We start from the raw sequence: 11,502 nt of genomic DNA, 5'->3' as shown, positions 1-11,502 counted from the left end.
GAGCATCAGAATTGCTACTTGATGTATTTAATTCTGCCCTTTTTGTTCCTTGCATATTACCTACAGGTTGTGAGTCTTCAGATTTTGTTCAGTAATGTGAAGCTGTTTGAAAACCAGGGGTATGCTTCAGTCTTTTCTCTCTGTGACAGCAAGTCACTTCTGCTGACTTAAATGACTTGTTTGTGATAAATGAATGGAAACCTGAAACATATGATGTTGTCTTTTGTCTTGCTTTGGTGTTCCATAAACAGCAGAAGGAAAAAATGAAATTTCTGCAGGACTGAGTGTATACTTTTGGCATAGACTCTTTTGTCAATGAAGTCCTAAATTAATGTGAAACTTTCAGTCTGCATGCATTCCTGAAAACAAGAACCCACGCTTGAATGAATGCATGTTGCAAGAAACAGATAAAAGAGTACAAATGCCTTTTATTCAAATGAGTTTTAAAGGAGAAAAAAGTCTAGAATGGACAACAAATCACATTACATTCTTGCTTTTTTCTCTTCCATAGTCTTAAAGGATGTTGGCTAACACAAATGAAATGCCATACTCTTTGTATGTATTTTGGTGTCATAAGTTTCATGGGATGAAAAAAACAGGGAGGAGATTTACCTGACTGGCAAGGGGTGTTGCTCAATGCTCTGTCTGAAGGGCTGTTGACTTAGCTGGACTCCTACTGAAAAGAGATATGTGTTGTTTATCTCTGTGATTGTCCATGTCTGCTCTCCATGTGTAGTTGAAAAGATGTATCCTGTCCTTTTCAACCAGCATAAATCTGAGGACATACAATTTTATAACATTTGAGTCTATGGTCTTTGTGGTTTAGGTTCTTACCCCCCCCCAAGCTTGCTTGTTTCCATCTTTGTTCATTTAGTAAGAAGAAGAAAACATAATTTCTTTATTTGGTTCTACTTCGAAGTAATCCGGCTTTATGTTAAAACCTCTTGAACTGGAGGATTAAATAACATTTGATCTACCTAAAGTATTTATGTGTACCTCTTGGAAAAGCAGTAAGTTGGGAAGCTTGTAAGTTTCTTCCTTTTAAGTCAAACTTTGTTTTCTTTTTTTAAGTGGTTCTATAATCATCAATAAGACGAATTTCAATTATATATGCCTTTGCTTTGGAACTGTAGAACATAGCATGTCTGTTTTTGTCATTACCATAGGTGAATATTCTTTTTCTTTGTTGAAAACATTGTAAGCCAAACTACCCTTCCTTTGCCTTCATAACATTACTTCTGAAGATTTCAGATTAATTAAAAGGCATGTTATATTGCATAATTTTGTTTGTATTTCATCAGGTTGAAAGTTCTGTTTGGTGTTTTAAGCCATCATGGAGCTTGAATCTTCTGGGTTCTTTTGGGTATTTTTAAAAATGTTTTTGCCATCTTCATTAGCTTAAAATATATCTTACCCACTTCCACCTACTTTGCGTGCAGAGTAAATGTCAAGGTTTGTCTGCCCATGGAATTATTTAGACAGAGCTATTGCAGTTTCAAATAACGCTCCTTAAGTCCAAAAGCATGTTCAGGCATGGGTACAACCTCACTTCTGGTTCTTCTCACACACATGGCTTGGTGCAACATGCAGGATCACCTGGAGGTTTGATGAAAGTGTTTGTAGGAAGACATGCTGAGGTCAGTTGCAGAGGACTTCTAGTGAGAACAGTAACACTAAGTGGATCCTTCAGAATAAAATGGATCTGCTTCATACGCATATACACAATGACATCATTGTATTTCTGTGTTTCGGTTGTGGAGCTGTTGGCAGTCAAGATGTTCTGTCCCCTCCGTTCCAGAGAGGGAATATTACTGGAGCAGTTACTCTTTCTCTGCAGCTAAAGCCATGGCTAGTGTACCAATGGGGAGAGAGCAGAACTGCTGCCCAGACTGCTTTCCTGGAGCCAAGTGTGGATGGGCTTCTGGTTGTAGCTAAAAGCAGAATTGGCTAGCAGAATTAGCAGAATACCTATCCTGAAGAGCCACCGTCCCATGAATTTGCAATAACATAACTGCATTTGCAATGAAATAAGAGATTTTTTGAGGACAAAGGTTATGAGAAGGCCATTTCTTGGCCGTTCATCTAATGCTTCTCTTCAGCCTTCCTTTTGTTGCTTCTTACTATTTATGTGCAAAACCAAAATCCTGGTGAAGTCTAAGGTGCCACTGGGCTGCCTTTTCTTGAATTTGTCTAAGAATCTTGGTGTTTTTTTCAGGGCGTTTTTTTCCTATTTAGAGGCGGTCCCATTTTTCACTAGGCATATACATGAGCACTTTCTAAAAAGTCCTTCCACCTTGAATTTATGCAAAAAGTCTCTTCTTTTAGGCCAGGAAAACTGAAAATCTCTTCCAGTCTTCACCTTGCTTTAGACAGAGTGCTCTATGGGGTTCAGTTTCCAGGTTACACAGATTTCCAAAGGTTAAGGAAACTAATTTATCTGGAGACTTTCTCTGAAGTGGACTGTCCTATGCTTTTCTTTTTCCATAGTGAAGATAGGCCATCTTCTTTAAGTGTTTGAATAAAACATGATGGCCAGGATTCAAATTGGTGATGACCTGAGGTAGCTAAAATCTTTAATGAACTATTTGTAAATAATGGGAATTTGTTTATTTTATTCACTGCATTAAATAGAAGGAGCGTTTGGCTGGAAAATACAAGAACAGGTTGTTCATGGTCTCATCTCCCTTTGATTTTTTTTTTCAAAGACATATTTTTATGTTTATGAACTAATCCTGAACTGAACTTATGACAAGAGACATTGTTTTCTTTATATGTAGTTTGGCAATTGTTTATGTATTCTAGGATAAAATTTTGGCAACTAGTTTCTCTTTTATCAGCTTTCACCCTGTATATTTAGGGTAAAGCAAGAATGGTTCTACGTTCTTCAAAATGAGAGTAAACTTTCAACAGTGGGAACTGATTAATTTGTTCTAAAATTAGATTTTGTTACCTCCCTAGTTATTTTAAATGCTTGAAAGTTGTTCAGTTTTAGATTAAAATGTAAACAATTTACAACAGCAGAAAAAAACAAGATGTTGTTTAATGGACTTGCAGAAGAGAAAAAAGCCACAATAGTTCCGTAATGTCTACATACTTGCAAGGATTGCAGCTTTTGAAGGATGCAGTTGGTTATAATCTCAGCCCTTCTTAGCCATGGGCCTTATTACAAAGAAGGTCTTAGTTATTTTTCTTTTTTTATGGTCCATTTCCTGTTTGGGCATTTCTTCGGAGGAGGAAAAAGAAATTGGATCTTAGTGGCTGACCCTCAAACGGCTTATTTAAAGCAAAAAGGATTAAACTGGGACAGAAGAACTCCATTAGGAGCTTCAATGTCTTACCACTTTTGATACAACTCAGCTTTAATAATAGTTTTCTCCTTAATTTGAGTATGTCCAGAGTAGCAGGGGAAAGGACTGTTTATTATTGGAAAGATGAGAAATAAGGTTAGCAAGTGGTTGGTTTTTTTCTTTTTGTGAGGGAGATTGTTCTTACTTATTACCTGCGTAACAAAATGTGTTTCTTTTATAGGCAGAGAATAGCAGCTTTTTCCTGTTTTTAATGTAACAGTTTCTAATACTTCTTTGATCCAAACACTTTCTGGCTGGAGAACTTCCATTAAACTTGGTCAATTCATATATATTGTGATACATAATCCTAGGATTACTGAATTCCTTCCGCCTCTTCCTTCCCTTGAAGTGCATTGTAGATGTTCCACTTAGTTTCTTCTAGAGACTGTCTGCTATATGTCTATCACATAAATGATGATGATTGAGCCAGTATGCTATTTTAAATTGTTCTTGGGCTTTATATATCACACTAACTGCAAAAACTTGTTTCCTGGAAGGACCAAGTGGGTGGACATGGAGATTGAAGGGGGAGTAAAAGAAGCAAGGTTGTCATTTGGACCCAGGATATTGCATTCCAGTGTGTATACATTGCATCCCAACATGTAATCCAATGGAATGAATATACACACACACACACACATATATATAAAGTTGTTTAGGACAAAGTAAAGTATTTTGGACAACATAAGTGTTAGCTGCAACTTATTTCTTCTTTTCGGCATTATCACTTTTCAGCCATCAGTGATAGGACTAGCATCTTGCTGCCACCATCCCAGACAGAGGATCTTCACTTGCACAAGTGGAAAAGGTCTTTTGGGAGGGGTGGCAGGGAGAAGGGTGGCAGCCTAGTTGTAATCAGTAATCTGAGATCTGCCAAATAGTAGAAAAGTATATACTCTTCTACCTGAGGCAGAGATGCTGGCTGCCATACTGCAAGTGAGTCACTGCGCAAATAAAACTGTGTATTCTGTCTGGCATTACAAATGGGTCAGTGATGGATTTGTATTACCTGAGGAAATGAACTGTCTGACAGAGAGGCTTCTGCTTACTGCCCAGCAAATGTCAAATATAGCAGGAAGCTTGGGGGAAGGGGAGGGATAGCCGGAGACAAAGGTGATGTTAAAATAGCTAGGATGTCAGTGGAGCTTCTCAAACAAACAAGTGTTTCTGAGGAGTAAACTGGGAAAGTAGAACAATCTTTAGACTTTGTAAATAAGTGTTTTCTTGTGCTCCAGTACGGTTTCAGCTGTGGATCCTGCTTTATAGTTAGAGTCATGCGTGGGTCTGCATGAGGTGATGTGCTGTTCTACTCAGTTTTGTTTGCTGGTACAGAACATGACTTCTAGTGCTTTGGTTTTGTAGGGTTAAACCCATTCCTCTGCCCTTGTTCATCCTCTCCACATGCCCTCTGCACGGGGCTAACCCCTTAAAGGAGTACCTCTGGAGCATGTAAGATCTCAGAATGGATTGAGGGAGAGGGCTGCATCATCCCCAGGGTCCTTACTAAACTGAGCTCTTACTGGCGATGAAAGGCAGGCAGTGGGCTTTGGCTCACTTGGATCTGATCCATGCAATGATCCCAACTGCCCTGTGAATTTCTCTTACTTAGTCTTGAATGTCTACCAAACTGGGTGGTGTATTATGGAAATGATCTCTGGCCGAAAGATTACTTCTCTCACTGGCCAAGTTCAGTCACAGTCAGCACTGCTACAACACAGATCCAGTCTCTGCACTTAAAGGAGGAACATGTGTCCAGCAAAGCATCTTTTCACATCTGTCTTTCAAGATGGTGATAATCTGTCTTTATATTGCTTTCTTGAAGACATTTTACAGTAGCAGTCCCAAAGCAGAGCTTTGCCCTTGGCATTTGTGGTTTCTGAGTGCTAGTGATTTGATTTCCACCTCTATGACTACACTGAGAGTGCCTGCTTGTGTTTTAAACCAGCTGTGTTGGCTGTTCTAATCTCAGATCTCTAAGATTAAAATTCTGTGGCCCCTAAAATAATCCAGCAGTTCATGTGTTCCCATGGTTTAGCTCTGTCACCAGTTTATAAGCCGTATTTAGCCTCTGTAAAAACACCATGCTCCTTGCAAACTAACATTGGTCCTTTCTAAAGCATGCTTGCAACTCACCATCTACAGCATCGTAAGTGACCATGGAATGGAGCATGTAGTTCGAGGTGAATGACAAGATCAATCTTAAAGGCACGACAGGCTGCACAAGTCTGTTTTAGGGTTCATTTAGGGGCTGATGGCCATCAGGAGATAACCTCTTCTGTTTTCAGTCACAGCTTTGCTCTTTCCTACTTCAGTTCATGGTCTAGAAGGGTATGTGGTTGAGTTTGTCTGATTACTGCTGTCAGGACCCCCTTTATAACAGCTCTGGTTTTTCTTGGCAAAAAAAGAGATCTTTGCTGGGGTTATATGCCAGGCTGAGGAGCCTGCTCCTCCCCCTCTGCTCCTTCCAGGGTGAGGCTGGTATTGCATCCCTTGTGTAAAGAACTCCTAGAAGCTGTTAGTTGCAATGCATGACAAAGAACTAGGTTGGTTGGGTAGCACCCAGGCAGAGACCTGCCATGTTCTTCAGCACCACCTACTGACATCTTCCTCTCCCAAGTCCATGTGCACGGGGGAGTGCACTTCTTTTAACTCACAGGAACTGGATTTATTGAGGTAATTAACCATACAGTCTTGGCTGGAAATTAGAAACCCCAGACCCATTGCTTTCAGTTGCATATGGGGAGCACTAAGGAGCAGGGTACAAAAGCCAAGTTGCATGGCTCTGGTATCAGTTTTCCTAGGTTGGGCTAGGCCACTTGCCTCTTGAACGCGTTTGTGCAGAAGGGCATTGAGAGGTTGGGTTATGTCAGTAAGGCGATGACTTGGCTCGTTTCCTGGGAGCACTCAGTATGGGAACTAAGTGTCAGACCACATTTCTACTTTAGAGTTTTGCTCTATGCTGTTCCATCTTCCTCTTAAATTCTGGGAGGATTTGAACAGGTATGTTCTGTAAAGGTTTTGACTGGGAAAATGGTTTAATGCTTTTTTTGTGTGTTTCCGTTTTCTTTCTCTTCTTCACCTTCTGGTAAGAAAGGAAATTAAGTTTATTCTGTTAAAAAAAAAGGAGCCAATCTGATAAAAATTCCCACCTTCCTAGTAAAATTGTTGTTGTATCTTCTTGTAACACATAGCCAAAGGAGTATTCTTTTTATTGGCTCTGGTGAACCATGGGAAAACTTGACAAAGCTGTCTGTGTGTCTGTATTTGCACCTCCACAACTACTTCCGTGCAGTAAATTAAGTACCTGCCATACTAACTAAGGGAAAAAGTCCTACTTCGACCATTTAGTTGTTCAGATTCTCACATATATTTAGAGTCTTTTTCATTTCTGTAGGGATTAATAACTTGCCATGAAAGTAACTCAGAAGATCAGAAAAACCCATCCTACTCTTGCTTGGAGCAAAAGCATTTAATATTTGAGAGCCTTCTCATAGGTGAAGTTCTTCATCCTAACACTCAGTCGCCCATGCTCTGTACCACATAATGCCTAACAGTTAGCTTTCAGGTAGGAAAGACAAAAAAACATCAGAATCATACTTTGTATGACACTCTCAATTTGTCTTTTAATTAAGATGTGGCATTTTATTTGCAATCTGCTTTTATATTAAAAATCTGCAGTTTAAAGTCTGCTTCAAGCATTTAGATAGCCTCTTCACATATTTTTTTAAAAAGAACAGATCTATATGTAGACTCCAGGAGCCCAAAGAAAGAAGAGGAGACATTGTTTGTGAGAAATGGAAAAGGAATGATCAGCATTTAAGTAGCTTGAATCAGTAAAGCCCTAGCCTGTTGCTTTTTGTAGTTAGGTTACTTATATCTGAATTTTCTTTGTTGATTTGATTTCCTTGCAAGTAACACATGGGTGTAAGATCAAGTATTCCATCTTGGAGTTTTGTCTTCCTTGCTAGGGAAGTTTGTGTTTCCCTCAGTGAGACAACTATGAGTTTGCTCTATCTGCTTGAGGCTGGGGACTGCAGTCTTTTCCTCAAGACACCTCACAAAAGCTGACATTGTGATCTTATCTGTGATTCTCCTTTCTTTCATACCTGCTTGTAAAATATGTGGTGTGCCTTTATTCTGATAGAGTCTTACAGTGAGATGGCTAATATGCATTAATATTCCATGTTTTTCTGTTTTGGGGGTTTTTGTGTGTTTAGGTTTTTTTTGTTTCACATTTTTTGAAAAGTCATGGTCCTGGAGAACCAGTTGAGCTGATAGCAATGTATCCATCATTTGGACCCATTTCAGGTCATTTATGTGTTTTTTTGTATTAAGTTGCCCAAAAGAAGAATAACCAGAGGTTCTGTGGATCCTTGTTCTCCTCTTGAACTGAAAAACTCATCTATGCTTCTGGCAGCTCCTAGCACTGTGTATCCTCTCTTCCACAAACTTTAAGAGTAATGTGGTTTATATTTCCTTTAAAATGTAGAAGATTTTGCAAGCTATGTGATAGCTTTACAGTGATGCATAGTGTGGTATCCGGTATGTTAAATGAATGTGTGTATTCAGGAACATAAGTAAATAGTAACTGTATAGGGATCAACAAAGTTGGTCATGTTTTCCATGACCAGGAGATTTCTGAAAAATTTGGAATATCAGACCTGGATCCCTCTTCAGGTTCAGTCTCCCTGGTGGCTAGATAAGTGTATTTTAGGAAAAAAATGAGTCTGTCTCTGCTCAGTTTAGATTGTTGTTTTCACTGTTGAGTTGTAATGCATCTCTAATAGAATTTCTTTCCTGAAAATATCTTATATTGTAATACATATTTCCATGTAGGTCAACAGAAGTATTTCCTGGAAGAAATGGGTGACAGGATCACAGGTATCAGCTTACGTATTTCTCTCAGGGGTATAGCTGTTGGGTTTCAAAATGTAATAAATGACTCAAAACTGAACAACAGTGTGGAGATCCTGATAATAAAATTTAAATTTAGCCGTAAGCCCTTTAAATGAAAATACAAACCACAAAGTAAGTATATTGGAGTGGACAGTTGCAACCCAACCCATGGAGTTCTATCAAAATCCAGTTCTATCAAATTAAAAAAAAAAAAAAAAGTGAAAAAAGAAATGATGTTTCAATTTAGTTAATTTTGATACCAGCTTGGAGGAGTAACTCCAAAGACAACCCTCAGAGAACTGAGAATCCCAGCAGCTTGACTGGAATTTGGTCATGGAAAAAGACCCATGAGTTGAGTAGGTTTGCCTGACTGTAATTGAGAGCTGAATGTATTCTTTTAATTCCTCATTAATTATGGTTTGTTGGGTTTTTTTCATAAATGAAAGGTGAGGCTGGCTTCGTCCTGTTAGAATAGCCTTCAGGTTTCCAGTTTCTCAAGTGTATAAATTTTTGCATTGCTCCTATGATTTTACTTGGATAGTCCTCATTTTCCCTATTGTGTTCTTATGTTATAAAAACTGTTTAAAGAGGGGAAAAAAAGAAAAAGGCCAAACAACCCAAGCCCAAGGACATCAGATCAGCAGCTCCGTTGTACATGAGCTGAACCTGGCCAGGAGCCCAGGTGGCACGGCTGGAAGGTCCTCACCGCAGCTCTAGGCACTGGTGCCTCGTAAAACCCAGGCTTCTCTGGCAGGGAAAAGTGCCTGCATTGTTACTCATGGGAATTTTGCAAACTCGTTATGTCTGTAATTAGTTGCTTGTGAATCGCATTGCCGTAGTGTTTGGTAGTTTATTCAGTTGTTCAGGCCGATCTGCTTTGACTTAGTGTGCTGAGTGGGAGCCACTGGGGCTCCCTGTGGAGAGCCAGGTAGGGCCTGACAGCCTGGGCCTGTCCCACCACCCCAGTGGGGAGCAGGGCAGGCTGAGGGGCAGCCTCAGCCCTGGGCATTGGGAACCTCCCTGAAGCCTGGCTGGGCTTTAGGCCTGGCTAGGCAGGGCCCAGGGCAGGGCAGCATTGCTGGGGCAGAGGCTGAAGGGGCCAGGCGGTGAAATAGGGTCCTGGGCCGTGGGGGAGCCACAGGAGGGCTGCTCAGGAAGAGCGAGGCCTGTGGGTGCCCTCAGGGCCCTGACACACACTGCATCTCCAGGGGGACTTCATCCAGTTGACAATGGTTTGGCAGTGTTCCTGCTGCTGTGATGAGGTGTGTAACATCATAGAATCATTGAATCATTTAGGTTGGAAAAGACCTTTAAGATCATCGTATCCAACCATAAATGTAACACTGCCAAATCCACCACAAACCATGTCCCTAAGTGCCACATCTACATGTCTTTTAAATATGTCCAGGTATGGTGACTCAACCACTTCCCTGGCCAGCCTGTTACAATGCTTGATAACCCTTTCGGTGAAGAAATTTATTTCAACTCCACCTTGGCACAGAGTAAAATGAAAGCTGTGTGCACAACCTGTGTGTGTGAGGTAGGGATGAAGATGCCTCTGATTATCTGACCAGAGGAAGGCTCAGGAGTACTGGAGAATTGTTTGTTTTACATGCGACATTACTGAGCTGGAAGTTCACACCATGTGTGTGGTCTGACTGACCTTTTCAGTTGTGGTTGTGCATGTGCATATTCTTAACTTCTAGAAGCTCTACTGACTCCATCTCAAAATATAACGGATGGGTAGTCAAACCACAGAATCTCAATTTTGAGGTCAGTGCCTTGGGCTTCACAATTAATTTTGTATTTTGAAGCTTTAAAACCAAACTTAAACATAATGATTTGTACTACTCTGGCTGCTGCCAAATTCTGTAATGACTGTTGTTCAACAAGCACAATTATCTTTTGTTTTGGGTTTTTAAAAACCTAGAAATCTAATGCAATTGTGTCTCTGATGTTTTCATGCATTTATGAGTGTAGAGAAGGATGTCGAAGACAATTTGAGACTTCACCTTGAGTCTTTAAAACTGTGGCTTTGAGAATCTCTTTTGCCCAATGTTTTGGAAGCTTTCTGCTCATAAGGAAAATGAGAATACCTCCATATTAAGCATTAAAGCCATATATTTTCGGAAGAGGTTGTAAATGCGTTAGTCAGACAATGACATTTTAATAAACTGTTTGGTGAGGTTACCACCGCATTACTAAGGGTGTTTTAGAAGTCACATTATCTGTAGGCAATGTTGTCTCAAGAGATTGGTTGTGAATACGTTAGAGAGCTTGTGGAATTTATGGGTTTGTTTCAGGATGGTTGTGTTTTGTTGTTTTGGGTTTTTTTTTCCAGATCCTGCTCTGGTGTTGAGTTAGTGGATTTGGTAACTCCTCTCTCAGTCTACCTCCATTCCCCTCAAATGTTCTTATTGTGCTGTTTGAAACGTTAAAGGCTTATGGAATGCATTGCCTTAGCTGGTCATGATGGAAACATGCAAATCTTGCTTTGTCTCCTTTGCTTGGGGTGTGTGTCTTGCCAGTGCATTAACATCTGCACTTGAAAATGCTCTTTGCTGGTGAGTAGGTGGGTCTCCCTCAGTTTCATATCCCATGCAGACAAAAAAAGAGAGAAAGATGCACATTGTGTTTCAGTTTCTTTTGATACATGAGCTCAAACTAGGAATTTGTGTTTTTCTTTGCCTTTGTGCAATGCCTGAATTTTAAAGAAAAGTGTGGAAATGGTAGAGCAGAATTCCTTACAAAATGCTTCATCCTGCTTTCAGTGTGATGCATGGTGAAAACATCAAATTGAAGTCTATTCAGCTGTACCTGATGTTTGTTCCTCACAGCTGCAGTAAGATTAACCTCTTCTCTGACTTGGTGCTGCCTTTGTGATATAGACCCTGCAGAGATTCAAGCTGGAACTCATTAGAAAGTCTCCATCAGGTTTTGTAATCAGCATCTATTAACGATGTCTCAACTCTTCCTTCTGATTTGTAGCAGAAGAGTACTGTTGGTTTAAGATTGTCTAGACAGCAACCACCATCCTTCTCCAAGCATCAGTGTATCGTGACTGCTAGAGATGGGAATGGTGGTGGTTTTTACCTCTTGAAGCTGCCAGGATTGTCTTTTTTAAGAACTTCAGATTTGCTCTCCCTTCTAGTTTTCAGTTTTGTAAGCTGGCCTGACGTTTCCAAGAGAGAGCTGAAAGCATTTTGCGGTGGTGTTTCTAAAGGGTCTGAAGTTTTCCGGGATGCGGGGGGGGGGCGTG

This window comes from Cariama cristata, unplaced genomic scaffold (assembly GCF_000690535.1).
Source record: "Cariama cristata isolate BGI_N322 unplaced genomic scaffold, ASM69053v1 scaffold14690, whole genome shotgun sequence".
Lineage (NCBI taxonomy): Eukaryota > Metazoa > Chordata > Aves > Cariamiformes > Cariamidae > Cariama > Cariama cristata.
Note: the sequence above shows the minus strand (reverse complement) of the source record.